At 36.5% G+C, this 20684-nt stretch overlaps 1 pseudogene; it reads left to right on the top strand.

Annotated features, from left to right (window-relative positions):
* The first annotated feature begins 8692 nt into the window (after positions 1-8692).
* On the top strand, positions 8693-9246 carry LOC125409878 (armadillo repeat-containing protein 7 pseudogene; annotated as a pseudogene).
* Positions 9247-20684: the final 11438 nt, after the last annotated feature.

Raw genomic sequence — 20684 nt, 5'->3', positions numbered from 1 at the left:
TTTCTTGGAGGCAGTATCACCTTATTCAGACTAAGGTAGAGGTAAGAGCCAGTGACTGGTTGAACCACAGCTTCTCTCTGAGTGTTTATTAATCATGGTTCAGAATTGGACCTACTATGCTCAGTTAAATTCTCTTGAAACATCTCCATAGACAAAACATAGAAGGATGCTTCCATATTGATTCTAACTTCCCTGTCCAGTTAACAATGACAATTAATCACCACATAATATAAATCATAAGAAGATGAAAAAGACATGATGCAATTTACCAAAATCTGAACTGACATATCTTAACCAGTTCTTGATTTGGAAATTAATGGAAAACAATAGAATTAAGAAAAGACCTAAAATAGAGAAGAAAATAACATTAAAGTTACAATTTTGAGTTGAGATTAGGTAGTTATGTCTCTAGAAAAGAATACAATTTTTCATATACAAATACAGAATGAATGTATTTTGCTGTATCTATGCTCATCTTTTAAACTTTATTATTATTATTATTATTATTATTATTATTATTATTATTAGTGTGATGATGATGATGATAGAGTCCTAGACAAAGGAGTTTTTAGTGCACTTATGCATAATTGTGGGTTAGAAAAAAGCCCTAAATTGAGATGTTTCTGTAGCATAGTTTGATAAATTTTACAATAGAAATGAATAATTTTTTGCCCTAGAAAACTAATTAGTGCTCATTATATTTTTTTGTTTGTTTGGTTTTTGTACACGACATAAACAACTGTGTCTGACAATAATAAACACTATCTTAGGGTTTATGTTGCTTTGATGAAACACAATGACCAAAAAAGCAAGTTGTGGAGGAAAGACTTTATTTACATTACACTTCCACTTTTAATTCCATCACTGAAGGAAGTCAGGGCAGGAACTCAAACCTGGAGGGAGGGGCTGGTGCAGAGACCATGGAGAGGTGCTGCTTACCTGGCCTACTTACCCTGGCTTCCTCTGCCTTCTTTCTTATAGAACTGAGAAACAGGAGTCCAGGGGTGGCACCATCCATCATAGGAGGGCTTCGTCCATCAATCACTAATTGAGAAAATGCCTTACAGTGGAATTTCATGAAAGCATTTCCTTAATATCTCCTTTCTATCTGATGATATTAACTTGTGCCAGACTGACACATAAAACCAGCCACTATAAATAGAAACAATTATATTCTGGGATTAGAAGAAAAGCAACACATTAGCTCAGGTAAACTGTTTCAGAGGATGAACCCATCATGGCCTTGACCTCTTTGCTCATATTCTCATTCTTTCCACTCTTTATCTTGACCTTGGGTACTCAGTCCAATGCTCCAATGTGGATCTCTGCCTCTGTTTCCATCTTCTGTTGGACAAAGGTTCTATGGTGATATTTAAGATACTCATCAGTCTGACTACAGGGCAAGTGAAGATCAGGTCCCTTTTCTCTATTGCTTAAGATCCTAGGTGGGGTCATCCTTGTGGATTCCTGGGAATTTCTCTAGAGCCAGGTTTCTGATACCCATGTAATGGCTCCTTAAATCAAGGTATCTCTTTCCTTGATTTTGTCTCTGTCCTTCCTCCATCTTGACTATCCAATTCCATGAAGTTCTCCTCAACCATCCCCTTCTCCTCTTCTCTTTCCTTTCTACCCTTCCTTCGCCATCCTGCCCCCATGCTCCCAATTATAGCAGGAGATCTTGTCTGTTTCCAATTTCCAGGTGGGTATATATATGTTTTTCTTTGGGTTTACCTTATTACTTAGCTTCTCTAGAATCATGAACTATAGGCTCAATGCCCTTGGTATATAGCTATTATTCCACTTATGAGTTAGTTCATACCATATTTATCTTTTTGGGTAGAGTGTTTTCTAATTCCATCCATTTGCATGCAAAATTCAAGATTTTATTTATTTATTTATTTTATTTATTTTTTTTAACCACTGAGTAGTACACTAATGGGAGCTCATCAACTCCAGCTGGACTGGGAAGAAACAAGCATAGGTTCAAACTAGTTCTTCTGAATGTGGTTGGCAGCTGCATGGCTGGTGCAAACTGAGGGGCCACTAGCATTGGCACCAGGATTTATCTCTACTGCATATACTGACTTTTGGGGATCCTATTCTCTTTGGATGCATATATTGTTCAGGCTAGATATAGTAGGGAGGGCATAGAAATTCCATAAAGCAGTGTGCCTTACCCTCTCTTAGGATTAGATGGGGTGGGGGTGTGTGGAGGGAATGGGAGGAGGGGAGGGAATGGAAATTTGAATTGGTATTATTTTAAAAATATATTTAATAAATTAAAAAAGAAGAAGAAGAAAAGTGTCCATAAATAAAACAGTTACTGGAATATGTTTAATCACTGGAAATTTTTTGTGGAGTTCAGTTTTTTATTTTAAATTTAAATGTTTATTTGTTTTTATTTTATTTGTTATTTTATTTATTTATTTGTTTGTTAAAATTAAACATTAAATTTAAATGTTTATTTTAAATTGAGAACTATATTTTGCTTTTAATTATTTTTAATTACCAAAAATTATACAGTGGAATTTTGCTTCCTTTTAATATACTATAGATTATGATTAGAAAAATGTGTTCAAAAAGAAAGAAAACATGACCTAGAACAATATTAAGAGATGAAGTAACAAAAAATAGACCAAAAAGAATTAAAGAAAACTGGAGTCATGATTAAGATAGACAATGATTATAAACACTTGTCACTGATGAGAACAAAAATTTTCAAGTAGGGTAGAAACTCCTAGGTACCAGTTCTAAAATGTCCTTCATGTAATCCAGCTCTCTCAGAGTGAGTTTTGCCTCTTAGTTTTTGTTTTCTGTCCAGTGACCTCCTTTTCCTAAAGACTAAGCAACTGTGATTTTTGTTCTTGATAATGCACTTAGTCCACGCTATTATACCTGTACATGCATATACATGTCACTGTACTGGTGCATGGAGGAGGCCACATCACTAAAGAAAAGGGTCTCTAACGTCCAGTTGTGATCAGTTTTCAATAGCTTCACAGCTACTAGTGGTATAGTCTGAAATCTCACACACCCATTCTTGTATTTTGATTGTGTCCTAGTTAAGGTTTCTATTGCTCTGAAAAGATGTCATTATCGTGGAAACTCTTATAAAAAAGTTAATGGGGCAGTGTCTTACTGTTTCAGAGGTTTAGTCCATTATCATCATGCTGGGATATGATGTTTTGCAGACAGACATGGTGCAAGAGAAGGAACTGAGCATTATATTTCTTGATACAAGGGCAACAGGAAATGAACTGTGACACTAGGCTTGCATTGAGCTAATAGAAAACAAGGGCCATGTCCACAGTGACATACTTCCTGCAATAAGGTCATACCTGTTTCAACAAAGCCACACCTTCTAACAATGCCACCCCCTATGTGCTCATTTTGTTTTAACAGACCACATTCCAGTCTCTGCATGGAATTTTGATCATATCATAATGCAAAAAATGCCTTAAATTCAACTTTAAAAGTCTCCATAGTCTATGACAATCTCAAAACTTTTAAAAAGTCTAAAGTTCAAAGTTTCTTATAAGATTTACACAATCTCTGAACTGTAATACCCTGTAAAATAAAAGTTTTCAGAAAACAAATCATATATTTCTAACATAAAATGTCCCAGGATATATATTATGGTTACAAGGCATAGAAAAATCAACAGAGTGAGGAAATTGTGAACCAGCGATATATAGATTAATGGAGATGGGTTTAATTAATATGTAAGAGCTAGCCAATAGAAGCTAAAGCTAATGGGCCAAACAGTGATTTAATTAATATGGTTTCTTTGTGATTATTTAGGGTCTAAGCTAACCAGGTGGCTGGGAAGAACAAACAGCCCTTCCTCAAACAGATTGGTATGCCATCTTGGTGGACTAAATCCATGTAAAACTGAGAGGATTTGGAAAGAAACTCTACACACACACACACACACACACACACACACACACACACACACACACAAAACAAAGTTTAGCCAAAATTTTTTCCGCTGGTGACTTACCGCAGCTCCTTAAGAGAGGTCTTATTGATTCAACAGTAGCAGCCATTCAGTTTCATAATGGCAGCTTCCTTGTCGTGGGCCATGCTGCTAGCACAAATTGTGACACTTTTGTGACACCAAACATTTGCATGAGGTTTGTGAGCAGACTGCCGCACCTCTTTTGGTGACAATGTAGACCAGCTGTGTGCCTGGAAGTGGGGTGGTGTGCATGGCTCAGAGGCACAAGCTGCTCTGCCATGCTGTACTTAGCAGGACAAGCAAACAGTACATATTTGACCTAGTAATGCCTCACCTTAAGTTTTAAGAAGGGATTGAAATTTTAAGGAGTGCTTCTGGTCAAAAAATAATTACAGATATGCCATAAAGACAAATCAACATTTAAAAAGACCTCTAATTATTTGTTTACATTTAAAGGGGGTTATGATATAGAGATGAATGATTTGCTTTGCTATGGATCTTGGTTTATTGATACAAATTTAAGGTAATTTTTTTTACGTATATAAATATTTTTGCCGTTTATTAAGGTGTTGTGTATAGTTCATTTGAAAATGTAATGTATAATTATTATATATAGGTTAATAGATAGTCATCTATAATAGTCAAGATTGTGGTCATGTTTGTTAGGTTTTCTTGATATACAGGGATATATTTCAGTTAGTTCGGTATTCTTCAAATCTTTCAGAGACCTTCAGAATATGGCATTTAAATGTTTTAAGAATTTAGGACTTTTCATTACAGTTGAACCTGCCTAAAGGTGAAACAATCCTTCAGGGTTCCTGCTTCATGAAAGAGTCTGCAAAACTTTCTGCAGGACACAGAAGAAAGTGACTGGAATACTGCCGATATTGACAACTGTCTTTGAAATTTTCTGCTTCATGGAAAAAATCTTCCAGATACTATGGACCTGTAGGCTGAAGATGAATGCCCTATTGATATAGAAGAACTTTGGGTGACTATCCAGGCAGCGAGATGTCTTTGTAAATTCTAGAGTTTTGGAAGCTGTTTATAATGTACCTCCTGTGGCAGGCCAGGTGAGTCAATCCTAAGGGCAGTTGACCATAAGGGTAGTTAAGTTGTGGAGGGTTAGTTCAGCTGTATGACATGAGAGAAAGTTGTGGGGGCCTGAGCAGGGCCTGGCTGAAGGAGTTCTCATAACATACTCTCTCTTCCCCCATACTTAGTGCCCCAGTCTCATCCCACCTCTACAGCAGAGTGACCAGGGAAGCCTCTCTTTCACACTGAATCCATCTCTTTGGGATCCCACAGATTTTAGCTTCTGTCTCACAACTGTTTTGTCAGACCCAAACTCCATCAGGCACTCCTGCTAATCCAAAGGCCTCACTTCTAAGTCAATAACCAGGCTTATGGAGGAAAATGTATGTCTCCTAATGCTTCAAAGATCCAAACCCCACCCCAATGACACTCCCATTTCTGTAACAGGGAGCCTGCTGTGGTATTCCTTTCTTCTCTTGCTCCATTCTGACACAATTGTAACATGAGGGCCAGCTTGTTGGGGTATCTGTTCCCGCCCAGTACCCCACAGCTGGAAACTCACAGAGAAAATCAATCACACAGAGAACTCTATAAGTTGTAAACTGATTGGTCCATTAGGTCAGGCAACTTATTAGTTCTTATGACTTATCTTAACCCATTATTCTGATCTATGTTAGCCACATGGGCTCAGTACCTTTCTCAGTGTGACAGCTTACATGTTGCCTCTTTGGTGGTCTGCGCAGGAGTGGCTGAGGGAGCTTTCGCCTCCTTAGCCTTATCCTATTCTCATTGTCCCGCCTCTACTTCCTGTCTGGTTGACCCGACTATACTTCATGCCTGGCCAATCAGCGTTTTATTAAAATACATGATTGACAGAATACAGATAATTCTCCCACACCTTTTCCCTCTTTTTTTTTTTAAGCAAAGGAAAATACCCATAGTCCATTTGTTGGGAATGTGGGCGTAGTAATTCAGGCTACTTCCTGCTGGTTGGGGGCGCTGATGATCTTATGGGGACCTAAAGAAAATTTAGAGTTATAATCAAGTCCTGACTGGAGTAACCTGTAAGTCTTGATCATCTCAGGTAGCAGTCTTGAATCTGTTTTGGATGTAGAACTCTGTCATCTGGGCCATCTGTTTCTATCGGAGATTTTTTAGATGGTCTTCCTTTTTTGAACCTGATTTTTCTTAACTCAGAATGAATCCATAGCCTCTCATTTTTTGTGGAAACAAAAGCAAAATCTCTTCTCCAAAGTAACATACCTTTTGACTTCAATTTTGAAGCCAAGGTATTTTCAAAATACCTATCTTGGGTTAGTTTAGCAGCATTTATAAACAAAAGTCTTTGAGCAGCTGTTGCTCCTTCCTCAGCATTTAAATAATTTAAAGAGAGCATAATAACATATAGTATTAATATTTTCTGTGTATTTTTTATCTTTATGTGGCTTTATTTCAATCTCTATTTTTTTAAATTTTACTTTTACTTTTTGAGACAGGTTCTCTGTATATCTTTGTTCTGGAATAACTCTGTAGACCAGGCTGTCCTTGAACTCACAGAGATCCTTTTGTCTCTGCCTCCCCAGTGCTGGGATTAAAGATGTATGCTACCATACCTTGAACTCACAGAGATCTGTCTGTCCCTGCCTCCCAGGCATTGGGATTAAAGGTGTGCACTACCACACCTTGAAGTCACAGAGGTCAATCTACTTCTGCCCCTTGAAGTCATAAAGGTTAATATACCTTTGCCTCCCAGGCATTGGAATTAAAGGTGTGTACCACCACACCCTATGTCTCCCTTTTTTTCTTTTTTCTTTTTAATGACTTTAACCTTTTGCCTGCATATATTTTTAACATATTGTAAACCATTTAGGAGGTTTTTTTTGTCTTTGAATCTCTCTTTACTGTACATCTCTCTTTTTCTGACCACATGAGTCTTTAAGGAGAGGACTAAAACTGTGGCTTTTATGGCTGGAGTTAGGCCATTCCTTAGCTTTCCAGCCTCATGACAGAGGTACCGCCAGAGCCATTTTTATCATCACAACTCTACAGTGTTTCAAGGTCCCTGCCAACAAGCAAGTTGCAGCATTCTGCTCATAGAACATACTCAGTCGTACTGCCTGCCTGAAAGAGTCAGAGTTTGCCCTGGCAGGACGGCCCAGAAAGCCGGCATTTTAAAACAGCGCAGTTTTTTTCCTGCTACTGCTGAAACCCGAAAAGCATGCGTTCAGCTTTTCATTAACACAGTTTAAGTGCTTCGTGGCAGGACCTCTTAAAAGAGCTGCAAGATTTTGCAGCTAAAGCTGAGTCGGGAAGCCTCTCTTAGATGAGAGCATTTGCCTCTAGCAAGCAGAGCAGATCTGAGAAATTGCTGCTACCAAGAAACCATGCATAATGCTGTTATATTGTTCTAGAATTACTTCCCATGCTGTCTCAGGCTTTATGTGGATACAGTTGTCCACACGTTGGCACCATATGTAACATGAGAGGTCGGCTTGTTGTGGTTTCTGTCCCGCCCGGTACCCCACAACCAGCAAACCTCAAAGAAAAAATCACACACAGGACTCCATAAGATTATAAACTGATTGGCCCATTAGGTCAGGCTACTTATTAGCTCTTATAACTTATGTTACCCCATTATCCTTATCTACGTTAGCACATGGCTCAGTACCTTTTCCAGCTGGGCAAGTTACATGCTGTCTCTTCAGTGGTCTGCACAGGAATGGCGGAGGGACCTTCCTCCTCCCTAGCCTTATTCTATTCTCATTGCCCCACCTCTACTTCTTGTCTGGCTTTCCCACCTATACTGCCTGCCTGGCCAATCAGCGTTTTATTAAAATATGATTGACAGAATACAGACAATTCTCCCACACCAGACAATCACAGCCTCAGACACCAGCAGTCATTCACTGTTAACACATCAACTGAGCACTCCAACAAAACAACTATCACACAATCAAAACACTCTGTGAAAATCGAGAAGGAAACCAGAAACCAAGGAACAGAACACCTGCCCCATAATCATAATCCCAGAAATTAGCACCTAGGCATATAATCATAGCAAATCCAATGTCTAAATACCAGCATAAAGACAAAGCCAATAACAGCCAGGGCAATATCTCTTCACTTAGCTATGGTACCACAACAGGCCCTGAGTATTCAAAAGTAGATGAAGCACAAGAAAAAGACTTCAAAATCAATGATGTGAAGATGTTAGAGAGTCTTATCTAGTAAATAGGTAAATCAATTAAAATATCCATAAAAACACAGTCAGTTGGAGAAAACAAAGAAATCCAAGAAAACATAAGCAACAGTGGAAGGAAACTAATAAAAGTGTTCAACATCAGCAAAAAGGAAATAAAATCAATGAAGAAAATGCAAAATAAAAGAATTCTGGATATGAAAAATTTAGGAATTCAAACAAGAACTACAGAAACAAACCTCAACAACAGAGTATAAGAAATGGACAAGAGTGGAGAGCGAGGTGAGGGGTGTGCCTCTGGTTTACAATCCTTAACCGGCTCTAACAGGATCGTGAGATGCCCACCCATCCCCAGATCCCATCTCCAACTGCCAATCACTGCAGATTCGAGACACAGGACTGGACCGGGTTTGCCTGCAGCTCTGTTGCCCCCGGAACAGATCAGGTTCCAGGCGAGGGTTTTGTGAGACCTTGTGACCTCTTCCTTCCCAACCGCCATGGCACAGAGACCCAAGATAGACCCCCACGTCGGGCAGCTAGGGTACCTACAGGCACTGGTCACTGAGTTCCAGGAGACTGAGAGCCAAGATGCCAAGGAACAAGTCCTCATCAACCTTGTCAACTTCTCCTATGACCCAGGCAACTACGAGTATCTGCGGCAACTGCAACTCCTATTCCTTGATTCACTGTCAGAAAAGAATGAAATAGTAAAATTTGCTATTTGGGGGGCCTCTGCAACCTGTCCCAGGACAAGGCCAACAAGAAGTACATTCTGAAGGCCGGAGGCATCCCGCTCATCATCAACTGTCTATCCAGCCCCAAAGAGAAGCTCTTACCTAGCAAGGGCTGCCATTCCGAGCTCACCTCCTAGGCTGTGGTCCAGTGCGTGCTGTGCTTTTCTCTCTCAGTCAACACATGGCTCAGAAAAGTGGCGCAAATCTTCTTAGAGGACTTCTGCTTTCCAAGTCAGGTGGCTGAGGCACGTAGCCAGCAGGCCCATTCTGTGCTGGGTATTCTATTGCCAAAGACCAGGGCCCCACAGCAACACTGAATCAAAATTTTCCCAGTTACTGCCTGAGACTAGTCCTGGCATATGTATAGGAAGCAGAGACTAATAGCTGTTCATCCTGCCCATGTGATGCCTGTTCAGCTGTATGCAATGCAAAATCTCTGAGCTTGGTAGGCATGAACAGCTAGGAAAATGGGTAGGAAGTAATGAAGAAGCCAGACTTGAGATAATTAGAGGAGTAAAACAAAGCTGGTATGGAGTTCCTGAACTGGCACTCCCAACAAAGTGCAGACAGAAGACCACATCTGGTGTCCCCAGTGCCCAACCAACATGCTCACATAAAAGCTTTGCATAGTGGCACTCAAGAGCAGCTGCTAGAACCAGGATTCAGGAGACTGGCCAGTAGCATGAGTGTCCAGAGGAACTTTGGTGACTAGAGATCAGTTGACCTTAACATCTGGGAAGGTGCTGTGGGGTAATTCCTCCAGTACTGAGGATGTGTGTTTGGGCACAGTAGACTCTGACTTGGATAGCTCTGATGCCCAGAAACAATGGTCCACAAACCCCTGCCTTCCGCTAGGCATCATGTGAGGGACACAAATGAGGTTTCTGCCCTTGGGTGTCATACCTCAGTGACTGTTAACCAGCAGGGTGGCTGTGGGAGGGAGCAGATTGCTTGTTTGTCCTGGCCCCCCTGGCTAGCTTACACCCAAAATAACCACACAGAAACTATATTATTTGAATCACTGCTTGGACCATTAGCTCTAGTTTCTTGTTGGCTAATTCTTATATCTTAATTTAACCCATTTTCTATTAATCTGTGCATCACTACATGGCAGTGGCTTACCAGGTAAAATTCCCATTGTCTGTCTCCTGCAGATCCATGCCTCTGCTTTTCTCCTTTCAGAATTCAGTTCTATTTTCCCCACCTACCTAAGTTCTGCCAAGGCAGTTTCTTAATTCATCAACCAATATAAGAAACACAAACAATGAAGGACCTCGTACACCATTTCCCCTTTTCTGTTTAAACAAAAATGAAGGCTTTAACATAATAAAATTCTAGCAAGAATTATAGTTACAATAATTATATCTACTTTATCTTTTATAATAACAAAAGAAAACTATAACTATAAATATAAATTCATCAACTCCATCAAAGACTCCAGGATATAATATTATCTAAGCAAACATGTACTACATTATACTAAACTTCCAGAACTCTAGAATTGACAGACATTTCATTGCCTAGACAGTCACCCACAGTTCTTCTGTACTGTTGGGGCATCCATCTTCAGCCCACAGACCCATAGTATCCAGCAGACTTTTACATGAAGCAGGATATTTAAAAGTTAGTTCCACCTATATTGGCAGTTTTTCAGTCAATTTCTTCTGTGTCCTGAAGAATGTCTAGAAGGCTCTTTTGTAAAGCAGGAACCTGAAGGATTATGTTACAATTAGATAAGTTCATTAGTCATTTGTATGTGGGTCCTGAATGTCCAGTTAAGCAGTCCAGGAGAGAGCAGGTTCATGCCGAAAAGGCTAACCAACTCCATGAGGAATTTCTTTGATGTCCATTTTCTTCTTGAAATAGATTGGTACTGCTAGGAGCGGATGTGTCTCACTGTCATGAAAAGTCTTAAGTTCTTAAACATTTTAAATGCCATATTCTGAAGGTCTCTGAAAAATTTGAAGAATACCTAACTAACTGAAATATATCTCTAAATATCTAGAAAACCTAACATGACTACAATTTGACTTTTACAGATAACTATTAACCTCTATATGTTAATTATCCATTACATTTTTAAATGAACTACACAATCACAGAACCTTAATCAAGAGTAGAAATATACATATAAAAATTGACATTAAGTTTGTATCAATAGACCAAGATCCATACCAATGCATACTATTCATATCTATATCATATCCCCATTTAAATGTAAAAAAATTATAAAAAAATATTTAGGAATGTGGGCATAATTCTGTCCATACTATTTTGTGCTGTTTGGGGTCGCTGTTAATCAGGTCTTTCATGGTGTATCCTGTGTGCTAGGTTCTTCTCAGTCATAGTTGGGTAAAGTAATTTTTTGAGGGTGTTTAGAGTGACCTTGGTCTATGAAAACATATTCGCCTGGAAGCAATCCATGGGTTCTCATCTTCTGTGAAAGCAAAAGAACCTCTTTTTCCAAGTAACATGTTCTTAGACTCAAATTCTGAAGCCACGAACCTTTATAATATACATGCTGGTTTAGCTTAGCAGCCCAGAGAATGAAATGTCTCTGTGTACTTAGCTCCTTTACAGTCAAAAATATTAAAAGAAAGAACAATATACATAAAAAAGAAACGGAAGAGAGAATCTTAGGCATTAAATATATAATAGAAAAAATGGATACCTTGGTCAAAGAACATGTTAAATTAAAAAAAATTGTTGTCATGAAGCATTCAGGAATTCTGATATACGAGGAAATGACAAAACTTAAGTATAATTGAAAGAGTCAATGAAGAAGATTCCAAGTTCAAATGTCAAGAAAACAGTCTCAAAACATCAAATAAGAAAAATGTTAAGATTTAAAGAAAGAAATACCTATAAATATACTAGAAATATAAAGAAAAACAAACTGATTAAAGAAAAGAAAGTCCTCTCAGCACATAATAATCGAAACGGTAAGCATACAGAACAAAGACCCATTATTAAAAGTTGCAAGGGAAAATATTAAATAACATAAAAGGACAGATGTACTTAAATTTTATTCCTTCTCAATGGAGACTTTAAAAGTCAGAATGGCCTAGACAGATACGCTACAGACTCTAAGAGACCACAGATCCCATCTAAGAATTCTATGCCCAGCAAAATTTTCAATCACATTAAATAAAGAAAATAGGATACACCATAATAAATTCTTATTTAAAAAATATCAATCTACGAATCCAACCCTAGAGAAGGTTATAAAAGGAAAATTTCAGCCAAAGAACTTTAGTTGTACCTATGAATATGAATAAAATAAGTAATCACACACCAGCAAAACCAAGATGAGGAAAAACACACATGCACAAACATACCATTATCACCACCAAGAACAAATAAACAACAATAAAACAACAGGAATCAATAGTCATTTGTCATTCTTAACATGAATTGACTAATTATCCATTAAAAGATACAGAATAACAAAATGTGTATAAAAAGAGACTATATCTTTATGTTGCACCCAATAAACAGACTTAAGTATAGGGTTAGAAAAAATATATTCCAAGTAAATGGAACTAAGCACCAAGTTTGCCTAGACATTTTAGTATCTAACAAAACAAAACAAAAATAATCAAAGGAGATAAGGAAAGGCATTCCATACTCAATGGAAAATCTACAGAGATGACATTTTAATTCTTAACATCTATATCCAAATATCCAAAACATAAGGGCACCCAAGTTTGAAAAAGAAACACAATATTAGCTTAAATAACATATTAACCCCTCATAGATAGTGTTAAGACTTCTGTACCTCATGCTTACCAATGGACCCATCTTAAAGACAAAAGCTAAACAGAGAAATGTGGTGCTAACAGAAACTTAAACCCAAGAAACTTAACAGATATTTATAGGAAATTTCACCTAAATATGAAATATAATTTCTATGAACCCATCGGCATTTTATACAAAATTGACAACATACTCAAATAGAAAACAGTTTCATCAGATAAAAATAAATCAAACACTCCCTGAACCTAATCAGATTAACACAGAATAAAGCTGAATACCAAGACCAATAGAAGCATGAGGAAGCTTATGAACTCATGGAAACTGAACATATCTATACTGAGTAAAAATATGTCAAGTCTGAAATAGAGAAACACATTAAAGACTTCTGATAAATTATAGAAAATAAATACATATCAGTCTAAAACTTATGAGACGTAATGAAAGTACCTCTAAGAAGCAAGTTCACCACACTAATTGCCTACATACACAAAAGAGATAAAAAACTGTAGAAACTTTAAATTAGCAGCTTAATAGCATACCTAAATTCTTTAGAACACAATGAAGAAACCATTTTCAAAAGGATTAGATATCAGAAATAATCAAACTAAGGGCTAAGATGAAAAAATAGATATGAGGAACATATTACAAAGAATCAATGTAAAAGTTTGTTTTTGAGAAAATTGATGAGACAGACAACCTTTTAACCAAATTAATTAAAAGTCAGAGAAAGAATATCCAATTTAATAAAATCAGAAAAGAGCATAACCACAGACATTAAGAAAATCCAGAGACTTAAGGGCATAAATTAAAAACCTATACTCAATCAAATTGGAAACACTAAAATAAATTGATAGTTTTCTTTATAATTACCACTTACAAACATAAAGGCAAGAACAAATAAACAATAAAATTGAACATATAACCTTTAGTGAAATTGAAGCTCTCATTAAAAGATTCCTAACATATAAGTACAGGGCCTGATGGTTTGAGAGTTATATTCTACTAGACTTTCAAAGAAAAGTTAATACCAATACTCATAAATTATTTCACGAAATAGAAACAGAAAAACATTGCCCTATTCATTTTATGAGGTCACTTTTACACTGATAATCAAACCATAAAATTGATCAACTAAGAAAGAGAATTATTGTCCCAGTTCCCTTATGAACATAGTTGAAAATTATTCATTAAACATGAAATACTTGCAAACCATATTCATCAAAATATAACTCACCATTATCAAGAAAGCTTCATTTCAGAGATGCAGGAATGGTTAAATATATAAAAATCATAAAATGTAACCCATAATGTAAGCAGCCTAAAAGACAAAAACTACAAAATCATCTCCATAGATGAAGAAAAGGCCTTTGAAGAAATCCAACACTTTTCCATGATAAAAGTCTTGAACAGACTTGGGATAAAAGTGACATAACTAAATACATCAAAGGCAATTAACATCAAACCTACAGTCAGCATGATACTGAATGGGGAAAACTTAAATGCAACTCCACTAAAATTAGGTGGTAAACAAGGTGACTCTCTCTTTCTATATCTATTCAATATAGTGTATGAATTTTCAGCTAGAGCAATAAAACAACTGAGGATATTAAGGCAATAAAAACTGAAAAAGAAGAAATTATTGTTATTTGTAAATTATATGGTGTTATATATTAATGACCTTAAAAATTCTACCACTAAACTCCTACAGCTTGACAAATACATTAAGCAAAATACCTGGATACAAGATTAACAAAAGAAAGAAAGAAAGAAAGGAAGAAAGAAAGAAAGAAAGAAAGGAAGGAAGGAAGGAAGGAAGGAAGGAAGGAAGGAAGGAAGAAAGAAAGAAAGAAAGAAAGAAAGAAAAGATCAGTAGCCCTGTGATACACAAATGAAAAATGAACTGAGAATGAAATCCACATAATACTAACTTTTCACAATAACCTCAAGTATGACAAAATATCTTGTGGCAACTCTAACCAAACAATTCGATAATTTATATAATAAAATCTTCAAGTCTATGAAGAAAGAAACTGAAGAAGATAATGGAAATTAGAAATATCTCCCATGCTCATACATCAGTAGGCTATAGTATAATAAAAATGACAACCCTACAGTCTTATGTAGTGTTTTTCATTGTTGTGAAGAGATAGTACCATGACAGCTTTACAAGGAAAACATTTAATTGAGGAGAGTTCTTACAGTTTCAGAAGTTCAGTCCATTTTCATCACGACTGAGAGCATGGCAGCAGACAGGCAGACATGGTGCTGGTTACATCTTGAACAGAATGTAGCAGGAAGTTTACTGACTGTTTCACTGATTGAAGCTAAAGAAGAGACTTCAAAGTCCACCTCCACAGTGACTGCCTTCCTACAACAAACCCACACCTCCTCCAGCAAGGCCACACTTCCTAACAGTGCCACTCCTTTTGGGGGTCTTTTTTTTTTCAAACCACCACATTACAGTCCCTAGTTCACAAAGACTTGAAGTCATATCATAATTCAAAAATGCATTCAGTCCAACTTCAAAAGTCCCCATAGTCAATAACCCAAACTTGTTTCAAAGTCCAAAGTTTCTTCTAAGACTCATATAATCTCTTAACTTAAATACAATGTAAAATTAAAATTAAAAGCAGTTTGCAAACTTCCAATATATAATGACAGAGGATATGCATTACCATTCTAAATGCAGGGAAGGAAGCATAGAAAAGAAATACTGCACCCAAACAAGACCAAACTCTAACTTTTTATGTCTTATGTTGAAATGTTCTCCCACATCTTCAATCCCATTCAGCTTTGTAGATTGCACACACTTTTTTCTCTTGGATTGGTTCTACTACCTGTTAGCAGCTCCTCTTAGCAGGTATTCCATGAGTTTAACATCTCTCACATCTAGGATTCTCCAATGCAATACAGGCTTCAACTTCCCGCAATGACCTCTTTACTATGCCTCCAATCTGGGACAGCCTTACACATGCCTGGCCTTAGTATCTTTGTTCCAATACTCTTTTCTTTTTCTATCCTTAACTCTAAAAACAGAACAAACTGCTTGAAGCTACCAATTTGTCATGCTTGCTAGGACTGCACAATGGTTCAATTGTTCAAATATATCTTCTCCAGCTTTCTGTCTCTCACTGCCTAAGCTTAATTATCCTGAAATTTGCTCTGTTGATGAGACTGGTCTCAGAGATCCATAAGCCTCTGCATTCCAAGTGTTGGATTAAAAGTTGGGCCTCACCCATCACACCCAGCTCTAATATTTTCTTCAGTTCCTTTTCACAAATTGGAAACCTGGCCTGGTGGCACCCTGTCCTGAGGTCACCACTCCCTTTATTCCATTTCTTAATCTGTTTTCTCCTTGAATAGAGGATTTAACTGCATTCTACTTCCTAATGCTCTTTTTCTCCTCTAAATTTACATTTTTAAACTTATCATTCAAATTTTGCTCATTTTCATTATGAATCTTTATTAGAGTTAATTAATATCTAAACGACAGTGTCTATACTAGCTGTTTTGAGATTTCATCCACCAGTGGAATTAATCCAAAACTCTTTGCTTTAACCTCAGGCAGACTCTTTGGATAAAGACAGAAGACTTTACTTTTGCCATGCTTTTCACGAAAGTATTGCAAGAATGTTTTCTAGCAATATTCTAAAATTCTTTTCTGAAGTCTCTTGAGAAAGCTCCCAAAATTTCAAATCATTTTCAATGTCATTGTCTTCCATGCTTCTAATAGTATGTCCCATTAAGCAGTGTCTAAATCATCTCAGTGTTTTCCTAACCCAAAGTATCAAAATCTATATTTCTCCAAACAAAAGCATGATCAGGTCTATCATGGCAATACACCAGTAAAAAGTACTAACTACTTTCTTAGTTAGGGTTCTTTATTTTCTGTGAAGAGATACCAGGACCATGGCAATTCTAACAAAACAAAGCAAAAACAAACAAACAACAACAAAAACCCATGCAATTGAGGTGATAGCTTATCAGAATTTCAGTCCATTACCATCTCGGAGGTAGCATCCATGGCAGTGTGCAGGCAGACAAGCTGATGACTATATTTGGACAGAAGGCAACAGGATATCAAGTGATTATCACACTGATAGAAAATAAAGAGACCTCAAAGCCCACCCCCCTAATGGCATAATTCCTCAAATAATACCACACCTACTCCAACAATTAGAAGGCCATGCTGCCTATTAGTTTCAAACCACCACACCTACTAAAGGAAATCTTCCTATTCCATGCAATACCCATCAAAATTCCAGACCTTTATAGACTTGAAGGGACAACTTTCAATTTTATATGAAGAAAGAAAACAAACTTAAAATCAACAACAAAATAAGAAAGCAAAATCCCTCAAGATAGCTTAAACAATCCTGAATCATAAAATGAATACTGAAGGAGGTACTCTAACCCTCCATAATATGCTGTAGATTTTTCATAATAATAACCACATGACACTGGCATAAAATACATAAAATGAGTTATGTAGATCAATGGAAATGAATTGAAGACACAGATACAGATAAAAACACATATGGACACCTAACTTTTTATAAGAAAGCCATAAAATTATACTGAACAAAAGATGACATATTCATCAAATGGCTCTGTTAAAACTGAATCTCTGCATGTAGAAGAATAACAATAGATCCATATTTACCATCATCCAAGAAACTCATATCGAAGCAGATCAAAGACCTCAACATAAACTCAGCTTCACTGAACCTGATGAAAGAGAAAGTGGAGAATAGCTTTGAATGCATTGGTCCAGAAGAAAACTTTCTTGCAGAACACCAATAATGTAGTCAGTAAGTTCAGCAATTAATAACTTGAAAGTGAAAATCTTCTATATGCAAAGGACATTGTCAAAATAACAAAGAGGCAACCCACAGTCCTTGAGAATATTTTTACCCATTCCACATCTGATAGAGGACTAGTCTCCAAAATATGTAAAGAAATCAAGAAACAAGACGTCAAAAAAATTAAACAATCTAATTAAAATGGCATATATATCTAAACAAAGAATTCTAAATAGAGGAATCTCAAATGGTTCAGAAACACTTAAAATAAATACTCAATATCGTTAGCCATCAGGAAAATGCAAATAAAACTTCATTGCATTTCCATTTTATATCTGTCAGAACTTTAAGATCTAAAACGTAAGAGACAACAAGATATGGTGCAAGGGGAGCTATCATCCATATCTGGTAAGGATATGAATTTGAACACCAACTAGGGAAGTCAATGTAGTGGTTCTTAGTAATATGAGAATCAAGACCTAGAAATACCTTTATTGGGTACACACCCAAATAGTGTCCCATCCTACCATATGTAGACAAGCCAACCTGGAGTCTGTCTGATACTATCAGAGGTCTTGAACATGCTTAGTCAATGAGGAGTAAACATAGTTTTAACAGATCAGAATACCTGGGTGCTCTGGGGGGGCATATAAATTTTCCCCATTGCTAAATAAATGCATCTGTTAATCCCTTTCACCTGACTCTTGGAGTCCATATCATTAATGTTGAACCTTCTCATCTCTCCCTCAAGTAAGTCATTAGTACCCAGCTACAAATTGTATTCACTTATAAAGAAATATTGGCTGTTAAGTAAATGATAAAAACCATCTCCACCAGAGAAGAGGGCAATCTCCATACCTTTCATTAAACATTAAGAAATAGAACTGGTACCTACTTGGAACCTTCACCCATAAGTTATAGTCTCATTCTTTAGGAAGGTACATGAACACCAACACAAACACAAATCTTTGATCTCCAGTTTGTTCTGCTTACAAAATATGCTAGGGCAATTGTGGCAAAGAACTTGTGGGAGTGACAAACCAATGTTTTGACTTATAACCCACTCCAAGAGAAGCAATCCATACCCCAAACTGCTTGACAAACCAATGATAGCCAGGAAACCAAGGCTAAAGCCAAACACTACAGCTTTTAAAAAATCAATAAACTGATTCCTGATTATAATCTATCATACCCCATAGATAGGAGCCATACCCAGTTATCATCAAAGAGGATTCATCAGCCAATAGATTGGAAGAGATGCAGAGACATTACAGAGAGAGAGAATTTAAGTTGTAGATCTTTGTTAAGTCTCTTCCTTTGTAGCTCATGGAATCTGCAGGAGGAGCAGGAGACAGAAAGACTAAAAGCCTGTTGGATAGTGAATGACAGGAGAAAAAAAATACTCTGAATTAAGAAAAGTGCATGCTAGCTGTCTGGTAGTGGCATATACATTTAATTCTGGCATTTGGGAAGAAGAGACAAGTGGATCTCTGTGCATTTGAGGCCAGTCTGGTCTACAGAATGAATTCTAGGATAGGCTCCAAAGCTACACAGAGAAACCCTGTCTCAAAAAACAAAACAAAGGGAAGGTGTATATGAACTAACAGATATGGAAGCAACAAGCACATAACATATATGGGCCTGCCTCAGGCCATCTGCATATTTATTACCGCATTTCAATTAGCATTTTTACTGGTACACCTGAGTGTGAGAACTATTGGGACTCTGATTCTTGTGTTTGTTCTGAGGAATATTTTCCTTTTGTTAGGATACCATGTCCAACATTTACCTGATGGTTTATCATATTATGTTTTATTTTGTCATGCCATAGAAGTTTGTATTTTTTCTAAAAAAGACCAAAAAGAAGTGAATCTGCATTTTAGGGTAGGTGGGGGAAATGGGAAGAGTAGAGGGAGGGGGAAAGTAATCAGGAAATCGTATTTGACAAAATAAAGTATTGTCAATAAAAGAAAAATATAAAAATAAAAGAACAATACTATGGGATAATGCTTTTATACATTGTAAAGATTTGTCACTCTTATTGGTTTAATCAAAAGCTGATTGACCATAAGACAGGCAGGTAATATAGACGGAACAAGAATAAGAGAATTATGGGACGAGGAATGGCAAAGGCAGACTCAAGCCAGACACAGAAGAAGCAAGATGATTACACCTAACTGAGAAAAGTTACCAACAAAGATGTTTTAACATAGATAAGAATTATGGGTGAATTTAAGTTGTACAAACTAGTTAAAAATAAACCTGAACTAAAAGAACTAAAAGCTTTTAGCTAATATAGGCCTCTTTGCATTTTTTGAGACTGAATGGCTGTGGGACCAGGCTAGACAGAAATTCTGTCTACAAAACAAGAACATGTGAAATAATAATTTTACTCAGTAGTCTGTTTCTAGATGGAAGTTTATATTTGTTTGTATTCTAAATAAAAAGATTTTAAAAAAAAGATATCCCTACTTACTGTTTGCATAAGTAGAAAGATTTCTAGTGACAAATGGGACCACAGTGCAACCATGACTAACCACTTCATTATATTACCAAATTTTTCTTCTTTTGTTTTAATTTTATCTTTTATTAATTGTATTATATATTATATTGAATGTATATATTTTAGGAACAACCTATTTGTTTTCCCCTGTATTTCCTGAACATCTTTGCCTACATTTCATCTTTTATTTTGGGTAGTTCTTTAGGCCTTTTTTTTTCTTCATTTTTCTTTCCCTCTACATTGATACTTATATTCATACCATGGTTCAAGTATGGAGATACTTTAAGCCCTTTAGGATGACACTTCTTTCCCCTTTTCCTCTTCCTCCTCTTCCCCTGCTTCTCTTCCTCATCTTTCACTTTTTCCTCTTCTTCCCCTCTTTCTTTCTCTTTATTTCATCTTCTTTTTATGATGTGGTCACTTTTTTGATTGGCTAATTAAAAACAACCTATTCATTTCCCAGGAAACTGATATGAGAGGATCACTTGAATTCAATAGTTTAAAATTGAGTTACAAAAAATAGCTATGTTTAATCAAAAAATAAATAAATTTTCCTTTACCAAATAATGTAAACAAAATACCTTTAATAGAGTTGATTTCTTGCTTAAATTAGACAATATGTTATTCCACATTGAAATTTCAATCCATTTATTTTTTTCAGGTAAATGATTTTTATGATCTGTGTGATAATTTT

The sequence above is a fragment of the Myodes glareolus genome, chromosome 1, assembly GCF_982192425.1.
Source record: "Myodes glareolus chromosome 1, mMyoGla1.1, whole genome shotgun sequence".
In the NCBI taxonomy this organism is placed as follows: domain Eukaryota; kingdom Metazoa; phylum Chordata; class Mammalia; order Rodentia; family Cricetidae; genus Myodes; species Myodes glareolus.
Note: the sequence above shows the minus strand (reverse complement) of the source record. Positions and strands in the feature narration are given on the sequence as shown.